Below are 12,615 nucleotides of genomic sequence, written 5' to 3' on the forward strand. Positions count from 1 at the left end.
AGGTTTCCCTGTTATTTTTATTCATAACGAGGAAACATAAATTATATCTCCCCCCCCTGCTTCTGGGTGCAATGGTGTTGTGGAGAGAAGGTGGCCGTTGCGATGTCGTCATATTTCCGCGCCGCGGCTTGGGCGTCGAGGCGCTTGGTTGCCCCTGGCAACGGGGAGATGCCGCCAGGTGAAGGTGAGCACAGTTAGACTGAAGACAGACACAAACATGTTGTACCTGTACCCCCCTAGATTCCTCTGCTCAACAGTGCTGCCCAAGGAAATACCATTCAGCTGCTACGTGTTTATCACCTACCCTGCAGCCAACAATGGACCATTGTGGGCTCCACCTTTCTTTGATCATGGTTACTTTTTTGCATATCTTTCACTCATTTGTTATATGTATATATTTTGTATATATATTTGTTATATTGTACATATATATACATAGAGGTTGAGAACGAATGAGTGAAAGATATGCAAAAAAGTAACCATGATCAAAGAAAGGTGGAGCCCACAATGGTCCATTGTTTATATATATATATATATATATATATAAGATAGACACAAAATGCTAGAGTAACTCAGTGGGACAGGCAGCATCTCTGTCTCTGGAGAGAAGGAATAGGTGACGTTTCTGGTTGAGACCCTTCTTCAGACTGATGTCAGGGGAGTGGGCAGGACAGAGATGGAATGTAGTCGGAGACAGTAAGACTGGCGGGAGAACTGGAAAGGGAGAGCGGATAGAGAGAGAGGGAAAGCAAGGGCTATTTGAAGTTAGAGAAGTCAATGTTCAAACCGCTGGGGTGTATGCTACCCAAGCGAAATATGAGGTGCTGTTCCTCCAATTTGCACTGGATCTCACTCTGACAATGGAGGAGGCCCCGGACAGAGAAGGTCAGATTGGGAATGGGAGGGGGAATCAAAGTGCTTCAGTCTGAAGAAGGGTCTCGACCCGAAACGTCACCCATTCCTTCTCTCCCGAGATGCTGCCTGACTTGCTGAGTTATTCCAGCATTTTGTGAATAAATCGATTTGTACCAGCATCTGCAGTTATTTTCTTATACAAAGTGCTGAGCAACCGGGAGATCAGGTAGGTTATGGTGGACTGAGCGGAGGTGTTCAGTGTAATGATTGCCAAGTCTGCACTTGGTCTAGTCAAATGGAAACAAGGTCCTTATTCAGTTTTTAACTCTTGGGGAATTCTTTCTATAGAATCTTTGGAATTCTCTACCCAGTAGATTGCTGAGGCTTGGCCTTCAACTACATCCAATACTGGGATTGATATGTTTGTAGATATTGAAGAAGTCAAGGGCTATGGGGATAGAGCAGGAAAATGGCTTCATGGTAGATTAACCATGATCTTCTTGAATATTGACGGAGTCTAATGGGATTGAATGGCTGGCTCAATAGGGGCCGAAGGGCCTGCGGCTGATTCTAGTATGTTATTGTCCCACAACTCTGCTTGGCAGATAGAAATCTTTTAAAAGAACCTGCAAATGCATGAAATCTGAAACGAAACCAGAAAATACCAGAAAATCTCAGCATTTGGGTAGCATCAGGTCTGTCAAATGTTCTATGTGACAAAGAAACAAAGAACATAGAACATAGGTGCAGGAGTAGGCTATTCTGCCCTTTGATCCAGTACTGCCATTCATTGTGATCATGGCCGATCATACAAAATCAGTACCCCGTTCCTGCATTCTCCCCATATCCCTTGATTCCGTTAGCCCCCTAAGAGCTCGATCTAACTCTCTTTTGAATACATCCAGTGAATTGGCCTCCACTACCTTCAGTGGCAGAGAATTCCAGATTCATAATTCTCTGGGTGAAAAGGTTTTTCCTCATCTCAGTCCTAAATGAACTACCCCTTATTCTTCCACAAAATGCTGGAGTAACTTAGCAGGTCAGGCAGCATCTCAGGAGAGAAGGAATGGGCGACGTTTCGGGTCGAGACCCTTCTTCAGTCTGAAACGTCGCCCATTCCTTCTCTCCTGAGATGCTGCCTGACCTGCTGAGTTACACCAGCATTTTGTGAATAAATACCTTCGATTTGTACCAGCATCTGCAGTTATTTTCTTATACCCGTAATTCTTAAACTGTGACCCCTGGTTCTGGACTCCCCTAACATCGGGAACATTTTTTCTGCATCTAGCCTGTCCAATCCCAAACGAATTTTAGAATTGTACAAGAATTTTATATATTTCTATAGGATATAGACATATTCTATAGGATATATAGGACAAAGGATCGCAGGCCCAAAAGGTGGGCTGTTCTTCTCATAACACGCTGAGTTTTTCCAGTATTTTCTCTTTGCACTATTGCCCCCCCCACCCCCGTTATAACATTTATATTGAAAGGTTAAATAAATATAGAGATTTCACATGAAGCCAGTTCAAAGTGTTGCAGCCAGATGGCAGTTTCTAAAAGCTCCAACTGCTTAATAATATTAAAGATGAGATTAAAGAGGAACACATAGCCATCATCAATCAGGGACAATGTGTGATGGGAGTGGTGGTTGACTCCATCTCACTGTTTTGGAGAAATCCTTGCACTGGGCACAAATCCAAAGACTCTGCTTAAAGCTTCGCAACCTTCGTGTAAAGAAAAAAACAACGTTCTTCACATCTTTTACAAATCACTTCATTTCAAAAGTAATTGAAAATCAACAAATCGCAGATGTTGGAAATCTGAAATAAAAGCAGAAAATCCGCAACACTCAACATTTCAAGCAGAACTTGGAGAAATAAAAATAGTTAATCAATCTGACCGAAGGCCCTTTGTCAGGCTGAGGGGCCTGAAATGTTGACAAGAAGAGCCAAGAGTGTTCAATTGTCATCTATGCTAGCAATGGAACAATGAAATTCTCATTTGCCTCAGTATAAGGGGTCGGCCATTTAGGACTGAGATGCGGAAAAATATTTTCACCCAGAGGGTTGTGAATCGGGAATTTTCTGCCACAGAAGGCAGTGGAGGCCAATTCACTGGATGTTTTCAAGAAAGACTTAGCTCTTAGGGTTAACGGAATCAAGGGATATGGGGAGACCACGGGAAAGGGGTACAGAGTTAGGATGATCAGCCATGATCATATTGAATGGCGGTGCTGGCTCGAAGGGCCGAATGGCCTACTCTTGCACCTATTTTCTATGTATCCATAACAGGCCCATAAATGCAAACAAGGCCGTAAAAACAATACAAGCCCATAGGGTGGTGGGTGTATGGAACAAGCTGCCAGAAAGGTAGTTGAGGAAGGTACTATCACAATGTTTAAGAATAAATTAGACAGGTACATGGATAGGACAGGTTTAGAGGGATATGGACCAAATGGTGGCAGGTGGGACTAGTGTAGATGGGACATGTTGGTCGGTGCGGGCAAGTTGGGCTGAAGGGCCTGTTTCCGTGCTCACTCTCTGACTATAAATGCAATAATGGGCCCATAAATCCAATGTTAATTCCATTTATCTTTCCGCAGATGCTGCCTGACCTGCTGAGTGGTTTGAGTAATTTCTGTTTTATTTCACTTCAAAGGTATTGCTTTCGTTGCCTGTAATATAGGAAATGTAGCAACCCATTTTTACATAGCAATTGCCCACAAACAGCGAAGTGATAATAGACAGATAGTTTGTTCCGTTAATGCCAATTAAAGGATGCGTGTTGATCATGGAATGCCCCTTGATCTTCTCCAAACTAGTCCCTTGGGATCTTTATCCTGCACCTGACAAAGCAGGTACAGCCTTGGTTTAACAACCCCTCCAGCAATGCAGTACTGTCAGATGTAGGGTTGCCAACTGTAGGGGACTAGAGGTAAAAGAGCCATTAGGAGGCAGTGATCACAACATGATAAGTTTTACTCTGCAAATGGAAAGGCAGAAGGGAAAATCGGAAGTGTCGGTATTACAGTATAGCAAAGGGGATTACAGAGGCACGAGGCAGGAGCTGGCCAAAATTGATTGGAAGGAGGCCCTAGCAGGGAAGACGGTAGAACAGCAATGGCAGGTATTCCTGGGAATAATGCAGAGGTTGCAGGATCAATTTATTCCAAAGAGGTGGAAAGACTCTAAGGGGAGTAAGAGACACCTGTGGCTGACGAGGGAAGTCAGGGAGCATAAAAATTAAGGAGAGGAAGTATAACATAGCAAAGAAGAGTGGGAAGACAGAGGATTGGGACTCTTTTAAAGAGCAACAAAAGTTAACTAAAAAGGCAATACGGGGAGAAAAGATGAGGTACGAGGGTAAACTAGCCAATAATATAAAGGAGGATAGCAAGAGTTTTTTTAGGTACGTGAAGAGGAAAAAAATAGTCAAGGCAAATGTGGGTCCCTTGAAGACAGAAGCAGGGGAATTTATTATGGGGAACAAAGAAATGGCAGACGAGTTAAACCGTTACTTTGGATCTGTCTTCACTGAGGAAGATACACACAATCTCCCAAATGTTCTAGGGGCCGGAGAACCTAGGGTGATGGAGGAACTGAAGGAAATCCACATTAGGCAGGAAATGGTTTTGGGTAGACTGATGGGACTGAAGGCTGATAAATCCCCAGGGCCTGATGGTCTGCATCCCAGAGTACTTAAGGAGGTGGCTCTAGAAATAGTGGAAGCATTGGAGATCATTTTTCAATGTTCTATAGATTCAGGATCAGTTCCTGTGGATTGGAGGATAGCAAATGTTATCCCACTTTTTAAGAAAGGAGGGAGAGAGAAAACGGGTAATTGTAGACCAGTTAGTCTGACATCAGTGGTGGGGAAGATGCTGGAGTCAATTATAAAAGACGAAATTGCTGAGCATTTGGATAGCAGTAACGGGATCATTCCGAGTCAGCATGGATTTACGAAGGGGAAATCATGCTTGACAAATCTACTGGAATTTTTTGAGGATGTAACTAGGAAAATTGACAAGGGAGAGTCAGTGGATGTGGTGTACCTCGACTTTCAGAAAGCCTTCGACAAGGTCCCACATAGGAGATTAGTGGGCAAAATTAGGGCACATGGTATTGGGGGTAGGGTACTGACATGGATAGAAAATTGGTTGACAGACAGAAAGCAAAGAGTGGGGATAAATGGGTCCCTTTCGGAATGGCAGGCAGTGACCAGTGGGGTACCGCAAGGTTCGGTGCTGGGACCCCAGCTATTTATGATATACATTAATGACTTAGACGAAGGGATTAAAAGTACCATTAGCAAATTTGCAGATGATACTAAGCTGGGGGGTAGTGTGAATTGTGAGGAAGATGCAATAAGGCTGCAGGGTGACTTGGACAGGTTGTGTGAGTGGGCGGATACATGGCAGATGCAGTTTAATGTAGATAAGTGTGAGGTTATTCACTTTGGAAGCAAGAATAGAAAGGCAGATTATTATCTGAATGGTGTCAAGTTAGGAGGAGGGGGAGTTCAACGAGATCTGGGTGTCCTAGTGCATCAGTCAATGAAAGGAAGCATGCAGGTACAGCAGGCAGTGAAGAAAGCCAATGGAATGTTGGCCTTCGTAACAAGAGGAGTTGAGTATAGGAGCAAAGAGGTCCTTCTACAGTTGTACCGGGCCCTGGTGAGACCGCACCTGGAGTACTGTGTGCAGTTTTGGTCTCCAAATTTGAGGAAGGATATTCTTGCTATGGAGGGCGTGCAGCGTAGGTTCACTAGGTTAATTCCCGGAATGGCGGGACTGTCGTATGTTGAAAGGCTGGAGCGATTGGGCTTGTATACACTGGAATTTAGAAGGATGAGGGGGGATCTTATTGAAACATATAAGATAATTAGGGGATTGGACACATTAGAGGCAGATAACATGTTCCCAATGTTGGGGGAGTCCAGAACAAGGGGCCACAGTTTAAGAATAAGGGGTAGGCCATTTAGAACGGAGATGAGGAAGAACTTTTTCAGTCAGAGGGTGGTGAAGGTGTGGAATTCTCTGCCTCAGAAGGCAGTGGAGGCCAGTTCGTTGGATGCTTTCAAGAGAGAGCTGGATAGAGCTCTTAAGGATAGCGGAGTTAGGGGGTATGGGGAGAAGGCAGGAACGGGGTACTGATTGAGAGTGATCAGCCATGATCGCATTGAATGGCGGTGCTGGCTCGAAGGGCTGAATGGCCTACTCCTGCACCTATTGTCTATTGTCTATTGTCTATTGTATTAGCCAGAATATCTCATATTTTGGGCTAAATTGGTTTGTCCCGTGCGGGACCACCCTTGCCCTGTATTAGGCCCGAGGGCCGGGAGGCGGGTTGCTACGCAACCTCCGTTAGGCGAACACGCTCCGTTAGCCTACACTGTCCTGGCCGACAGTGGCCCACGAAGTGAAGTGTGTTCGCCTAACTGAGGTTGCATAGCAACCCGTCTCCCGGCCCGGGCGGCCACCATTCGTGGAGCAAATGGAGCACGTGGCCGTCGGCTGGGTGAGGTCACGTGGGGCGCGAGGCGGTGACGTCACCTTGTCCCATATTTGTGAGTGAGGTAGTTGCCATCCCTACTCTGATGTGCAGTGGGCGAGCAATGCACTGGAATGTCATTTAATTCAACAATTAAAAGATTCAAAATCGGAGCACAACTCTTATATTTACAGACAGTTTGGGTTATTGCACAGTTATTATGGTTACGAGTGTAAGATCTGTGGCACATTTACACGGGTTTTTAATATTCTTACATTGTTATAATCTATATACTAAAACTCTAGTTTGTTATCTTGTTTGTGACTGAACTTCAGCCAAAACGGTGCACGATAGCCGGACAATTTTAGGCCCACCTTGCTCACCATTGTCACTTTAGTGATAATGCAAGTAGTTTTATTGAAATCGGTGTTATATATTTTAAGTTATTCACATTTTAAAGTTTAAAAGGAGGGAAGGGGGGAGTGGTGGAGAAGGGAGAGGGAGGGGTTGAAGAGAGAGGGTGGGGGGGGGGTTGAGGAGAGAGGGGAGGAAAGGACAGGGTGCTGCACCAATGCAGGAGAGGTTTGGGCCCAGTTTGTCTAGTACAAAATAAATACCTTGTGGCATCTTATCCACTTTACACAGAACATACAGAGTTGGATGATAAAACTGTGGCTTCATAGACTCCATAAAACTCAACGCTTAAAAATATTAAAATGGGTATTAAGATAGAGCACACTGACAGAGCACCAATAAATCAAGGAGATTGAAGTGGAAGCTGGCATCAAACAGGCTCTGACTACAATCCTTTCTCCTGGCACCTATCCAAACACTCAGTTTAAAGCTTGTTAATCTCTAAAACACTCAAGGGATCACTGGATCAGAAATCCTTTACATTTGCAGAGAAAAGTACTTTGCACCAATAAAGTCTCTCTCTCTCTCTCTCTCTGTTTCTCTCTCTCTCTGTTTCTCTCTCTCTCTGTTTCTCTCTCTCTCTGTTTCTCTCTCTCTCTGTTTCTCTCTCTCTCTCTCTCTCTCTCTCTCTCTCTCTCTCTCTCTCTCTCTCTCTCTCTCTCTCTCTCTCTCTCTCTCTCTCTCTCTCTCTCTCTCTCTCTCTCTCTCTCTCTCTCTCTCTCTCTCTCTCTCTCTTTCTCTCTCTCTCCCTCCCTCTTTTTCGTGGAAATAGGCCCCTACGACTCTCGAAAGTCCACACCGAACAGCAATCACCCCATACACTAGTTCTATCCTACACACCAGCGACAATTTACAGAGGCCAATTAACCTCGAGACCTGCACGTTTTTTGAATGTGGGAAGAAACCGGAGGACCCGGAGAAAGGCCACGTGGTCACAGGGAGAATGTACATATAGACAGCACCGGTAGTCAGTATCGAACCTGGGTCTATCACACTGTAAGGCAGCAACTCTACCGATGTACCACTGTGCCGCTCCTCCCTCTCTCTCTCTCTCTCTCTCTCTCTCTCTCCCTCTCCCTCTCCCTCTCTCTCTCTCTCTCTCTCTCTCTCTCTCTCTCTCTCTCTCTCTCTCTCTCTCTCTCTCTCTCTCCCTCTCCCTCTCCCTCTCTCTCTCTCTCTCTCTCCCTCCCTCCCTCAATTCCTCTATCTGTTCCTCCATCTCTACCTCTACCTCCCTTTCTCTGTCGTTACCTCTCTCTCTCTTTACCTCGCTCTACCACTTTCTCTCTCGCTCTCTACCGCTACCTCTCTCTCTGTATCTCTCTTTTTTGCTCCTCCCCTGCCCCTCTTAGATTTGTTCATTCACACTTCTCCGTGGATTGTCACCTTGTGGTGGTGGGGAAGCTTGTGTGGTCCTGAGATCCTGCGAGCGATGCCGTCTGGAGCTAGGCTCCTGGTAGGGTCACCCATGGGGATAAGGTCGAGGGGGAGGTCCCTGACAAAGAGCGATCCAACCAAGACCTCAACGGTGGAACAGGCGGAGGATGATGGCTGACTTTAGTGGAGCGTCACAACGGCTGGGAAGGCGGATGAAGGCTGCAGCAGAAAAGGGTCCCCGGTCGTCTTGGATTCCATGCCGCTGGAGCCTGACCCAGATCTGTCAAAGACTGTGTGGTGGCTGTCTTTGCACCAGTCTCCCCACGTTCAACAAAGTCACGCACAGGCACGAGGACAGTCATACTCGCTTCGAGTGACTGCCGATGATGATTGTTCATTCACAGGATGTGTGCTCCATGTGTCACCCCATTATTTATTACCCATCCCTACTTGCCCTTGAACTATGTTACCTGTTAAACCATTTCCCAGGTCACCATACTGATTCTACCTTTTTAATCCAGATTATTTAATTAATTGAATTTAAATTTCCCCATTTGCTTTTGTGGGATTTAAGATTGAGGATCGTTAGTCTAGGAATGTGAGTTAGTGTTTCACTGCCATAATACAGTGCCACTGATCCTCAGTTCCCTCTCTCCATTCACTGAACCAACTCCTCTCTGCAGGTGCTATCGCATCGTTTAAGAAACATTTACATAGGTACATGGCCAGTCTGAAGAAGGGTCTCAACCCGAAACGTCACCCATTCCTTCTCTCCCGAGATGCTGCCTGACCTGCTGAGTTACTCCAGCATTTTGTGAATAAATACCTTCGATTTGTACCAGCATCTGCAGTTATTTTCTTATACTATGGATAGGATAGGTTCAGAGGGGTATGGGTAGGAAGGAACTGCAGATGCTGGTTTCAACCGAAGATAGACACAAAGTGCTGGAGTAACTCAGCGGGACAGGCAGCATCTCTGGAGAGAAGGAATGGGTGACGTTTCAGGTCGTGACCCTTCTTCAGACTATCTGAAGAAGGGTCTCGACCCGAAACATCACCCATTCTTTCTCTCCAGAGATGCTGCCTGTCCCGCTGAGTTACTCCAGCTTTTTGTGTCTATCTTAGAGGGATATGGGCCAAACGTCGGCAGGTGGGACTAGTGTAGATGGGCCATGTTAGTCAGCGTGGGTAAGTTGAGCCAAAGGGTCTGTTTCCACGCTGTATGACTTCATGACGCTCATCTTAACCCCTCAATTGCAACACCCTTTCGTCTTCTATCCCCAAGGTTGTACACCTGGTCTGTTCAACCTGTCCTCATAATTTAACCTAAAGTTTCCTTCTCCATGTCCTTGGTAGAGCTGTGGCTATCTAGCCATCGATAGGAAGTTATTTATATTTAAAAGTTCACTACCACATTAAGAAATTTATGTATCAATTATCCTGAGTCCGTTTGGCTCTTTGTGGGGTTTAAGATGAATGTACCCCTGAGACAACAAAGAATCTATTCTGTCACCCTTTCTTAAGGATGACTGTTGTTTTTTTCCCCATAAAGAAAGTCCCCGTGTGTTTATCTATTCTGTGTGGTTTTATTCCCAAGTATGTAGGGGAGGCAAATGTGTTGAAACAAGGAACTGCAGATGCTGGTTTACAAAAGAAAGACACAAAATGCTGGAGTAACTCAGCAGGTCAGGCAGCATCTCTGGAGAGCATGGATAGGTGGTGTTTCATGACAGGACTTTCGGATTGAGCAAATGTGGATGTTGAGTTGAACGAGCTGTTCAAATCTCATCAGTTCAGATTCTAAATGTGGCCAAATAAAGCAAGATTGAAATTCTAGTTAAATGCATGGGATGGCTAGACCACATTAGACCAACCTTGGGTAGATCTCAGCAAATCTAATACTTGACCAGCAAGACACTCTTTGCTAAGATGTATGGAATTGAAGAAAACTGAAGATGCTGAAACTCTGAAACAAAAACAGAAAATGCTGGAAAAACACTGCAAGTCCAGGCAGACAAACAGATAAGTACTCTGTCCAAAGTACCAAAGAAAGATATGCAGGTTAGTTTATATTGAGAGAAGGTGAGGTAGAGATATGTAGAGCAAAGGGAATGTCCATGATAGGGGAAGTCAAAATGACTTCATCGAGACAGTTACCAGCAGATTGAGATCCTTGGCTGTGTAGCACCACTTTGCAAAACTGGGTACCACAGGTATGGACCGAACACAGATCCCTTTCCATAACGCAAAGCATTTGTTCAGTGTTTGGAGCTCACAGCAAGATCAGTTGAGGACATATTACTCAGACATATGCCGACTCATTGGACGAGGCCCTTTCTTGGACATTGAAAAATGGGGAGTCCTTCTTCCCGATCTCGACGGCTGATTTTTTCTTGGCTTGCACGCCTTTGATGGCGACCTTGATCTTCCTCCAGCCCAGGTGGTTGAGCTCAGCCAGGTTGAGAACCACGCAAATGCCACTGACGGCAAACATGAAGACAAGGAACACCGTCTTTTCCGTTGGCCTGGACACGTAACACTCCACCTCCTTGACGCAAGGATACCTGTCGCATTCAAAGATTGCAGGAACATTAAACCCGTAGAGAAAATATTGTCCCACCAAGAAGCCGATCTCCAAAGCATTCCTAAAGACCACTTGGATGATGTAGAATCTTGATATTCCCTCTTGCCTCTGAACTTTCATGCTTTTCCTACTGATCCATCCCGATGTGTTGGGCATCATCTGGTTCTCCAAATGTTCTAATTCCACTGCCTCCTTCGCTCCCTCCGTGTTCTGCCCTACAAGCCCGTTGACGAGGCTGCTTTTTGACTTTCTCTCCTCTTTCCAGTCCGCGGGGGCTTTGGTGAAGTCCCAGTCCCGGAGGGGGCCGAGCACGGAGAACTGTTTGTTCCTTTGCTTGGATGACTGGTGGACCGAATATGTGATGAAGCAAAGGCTTGGCGTGCAGACCAGAATGATCTGAAAGACCCAGTACCGAATGTGGGAGATGGGGAAGGCTTTGTCGTAACACGCCTGGTTGCAGCCGGGCTGCAGAGTGTTGCACGTGAACATGGTCTGCTCATCCTCGTACACCGTCTCCCCTACTATGGCCACAATTAGAATTCGGAAGATCACCACCACTGTCAGCAGAATCCTGGAGAGAAAAGGAAAAAAAAAAATCCGCGAATCAGTCCCACAAAAGAAAAGAATTCTTCAATTAGTTTAGAGATACAGCGTGGAAACAGGCCCCTTCAGCCCGTGCCGCCCAGCGATCCCCGCACACTAACACTATCCTACACCCACTGGGGGCAATTTTTACATTTACCAAGCCACAAACCTGTACGTCTTTGGAGTGTGGGAGGAAACCGAAGAACTCGGAGAAAACCCACGCAGGTCACGGGGAGAACGTACAAACTCCGTACAGACGGCACCCATAGTTGGGATCGAACCCGGGCCTCCGGCGCTGTGAGGCAGCAACTCTACCGCTGCGCCACCGTGCTGCAGAAATTGGATTTCTTGGGCAAGCTGTCCTTTATAATGTCCCAAAGCACTTTATTTTTTATTTTTAATATGTACAGATAGAAATAAAAGACAAATTTGTCACAAAGTTCTTACATAGCTTCAATTTAAAAAATTTTAAAGAGAGAAAATAAAAAATAAAAGAAGAAAGAAAAAAAAACTATAAACTATTGGGAAGAGAGAATAATTTTAAAAAAAAGGTATAACTGTAAAAATTAAAGGGGGTAGATCCGGGAGACAATAACCACAGTTGTACATCCAACCCTAAACTCAAGTTTCAAATTTTAATTTAAATTTTTTATTTTAGTCCTGTGTCAAGCCCATTTACTTTTCTAAAAATTCAATAAATGGAGACCATATTTTAAAAAATAAATCAGGTTTGTCAATTAAGGCAAATCTTTTTTTTTTTCAAATGCAGGGTCTCTGTCATTTCCGTAGTCCACATTTTAATTGTGGGGCCCCAAAGCACTTTTGAAGTTGTAGAGCCATATAGCACACAAAACAGGCCCTTCGGCCCAACTTCCCCATGCCAATCAAGATGCCCCATCTATGCTAGTCCCACCTGCCCACATTTGCTCCATTTCCCTTTGAACCTTTCCTATCCATGTGCCTGTCCAAATGTCTTTAATATGTTGTTGTAGTACCTGTCTCAACTACCTCCTCTGGCAGTTCGTTTCATATATCACTCACCCACTGTGTGAAAAAGTTGCCCCTCGGTTTCCTATGGTACACGTAACAATAGTAAACTAAGCTATTAAATCTTTCCCCTCTTACGTTAAACTTACCTCTTACCTTAAACTTACAATTAACCTACAACCTTGAACGTCTCCCATGTTTTTTCTCCCTCTCTCTTCCTTTTAGTTTAGTTTAGAGAATCAATGTGGAAACAGGCCCTTCGGCCCACCAAGTCCACGGCAGCCAGCAATTACCCCAACACAAGTTCTATTCTACACACAC

At 45.1% G+C, this 12,615-nt stretch overlaps 1 pseudogene; it reads right to left on the reverse strand.

Moving 5' to 3' along the window:
* Positions 1 to 9,989: 9,989 nt before the first annotated feature.
* On the reverse strand, positions 9,990 to 12,239 carry LOC144611717 (gap junction delta-2 protein pseudogene; annotated as a pseudogene).
* Between the last annotated feature and the right edge of the window lie 376 nt (positions 12,240 to 12,615).

This window comes from Rhinoraja longicauda, chromosome 41 (assembly GCF_053455715.1).
Source record: "Rhinoraja longicauda isolate Sanriku21f chromosome 41, sRhiLon1.1, whole genome shotgun sequence".
Classification (NCBI taxonomy): Eukaryota; Metazoa; Chordata; class Chondrichthyes; order Rajiformes; family Arhynchobatidae; genus Rhinoraja; species Rhinoraja longicauda.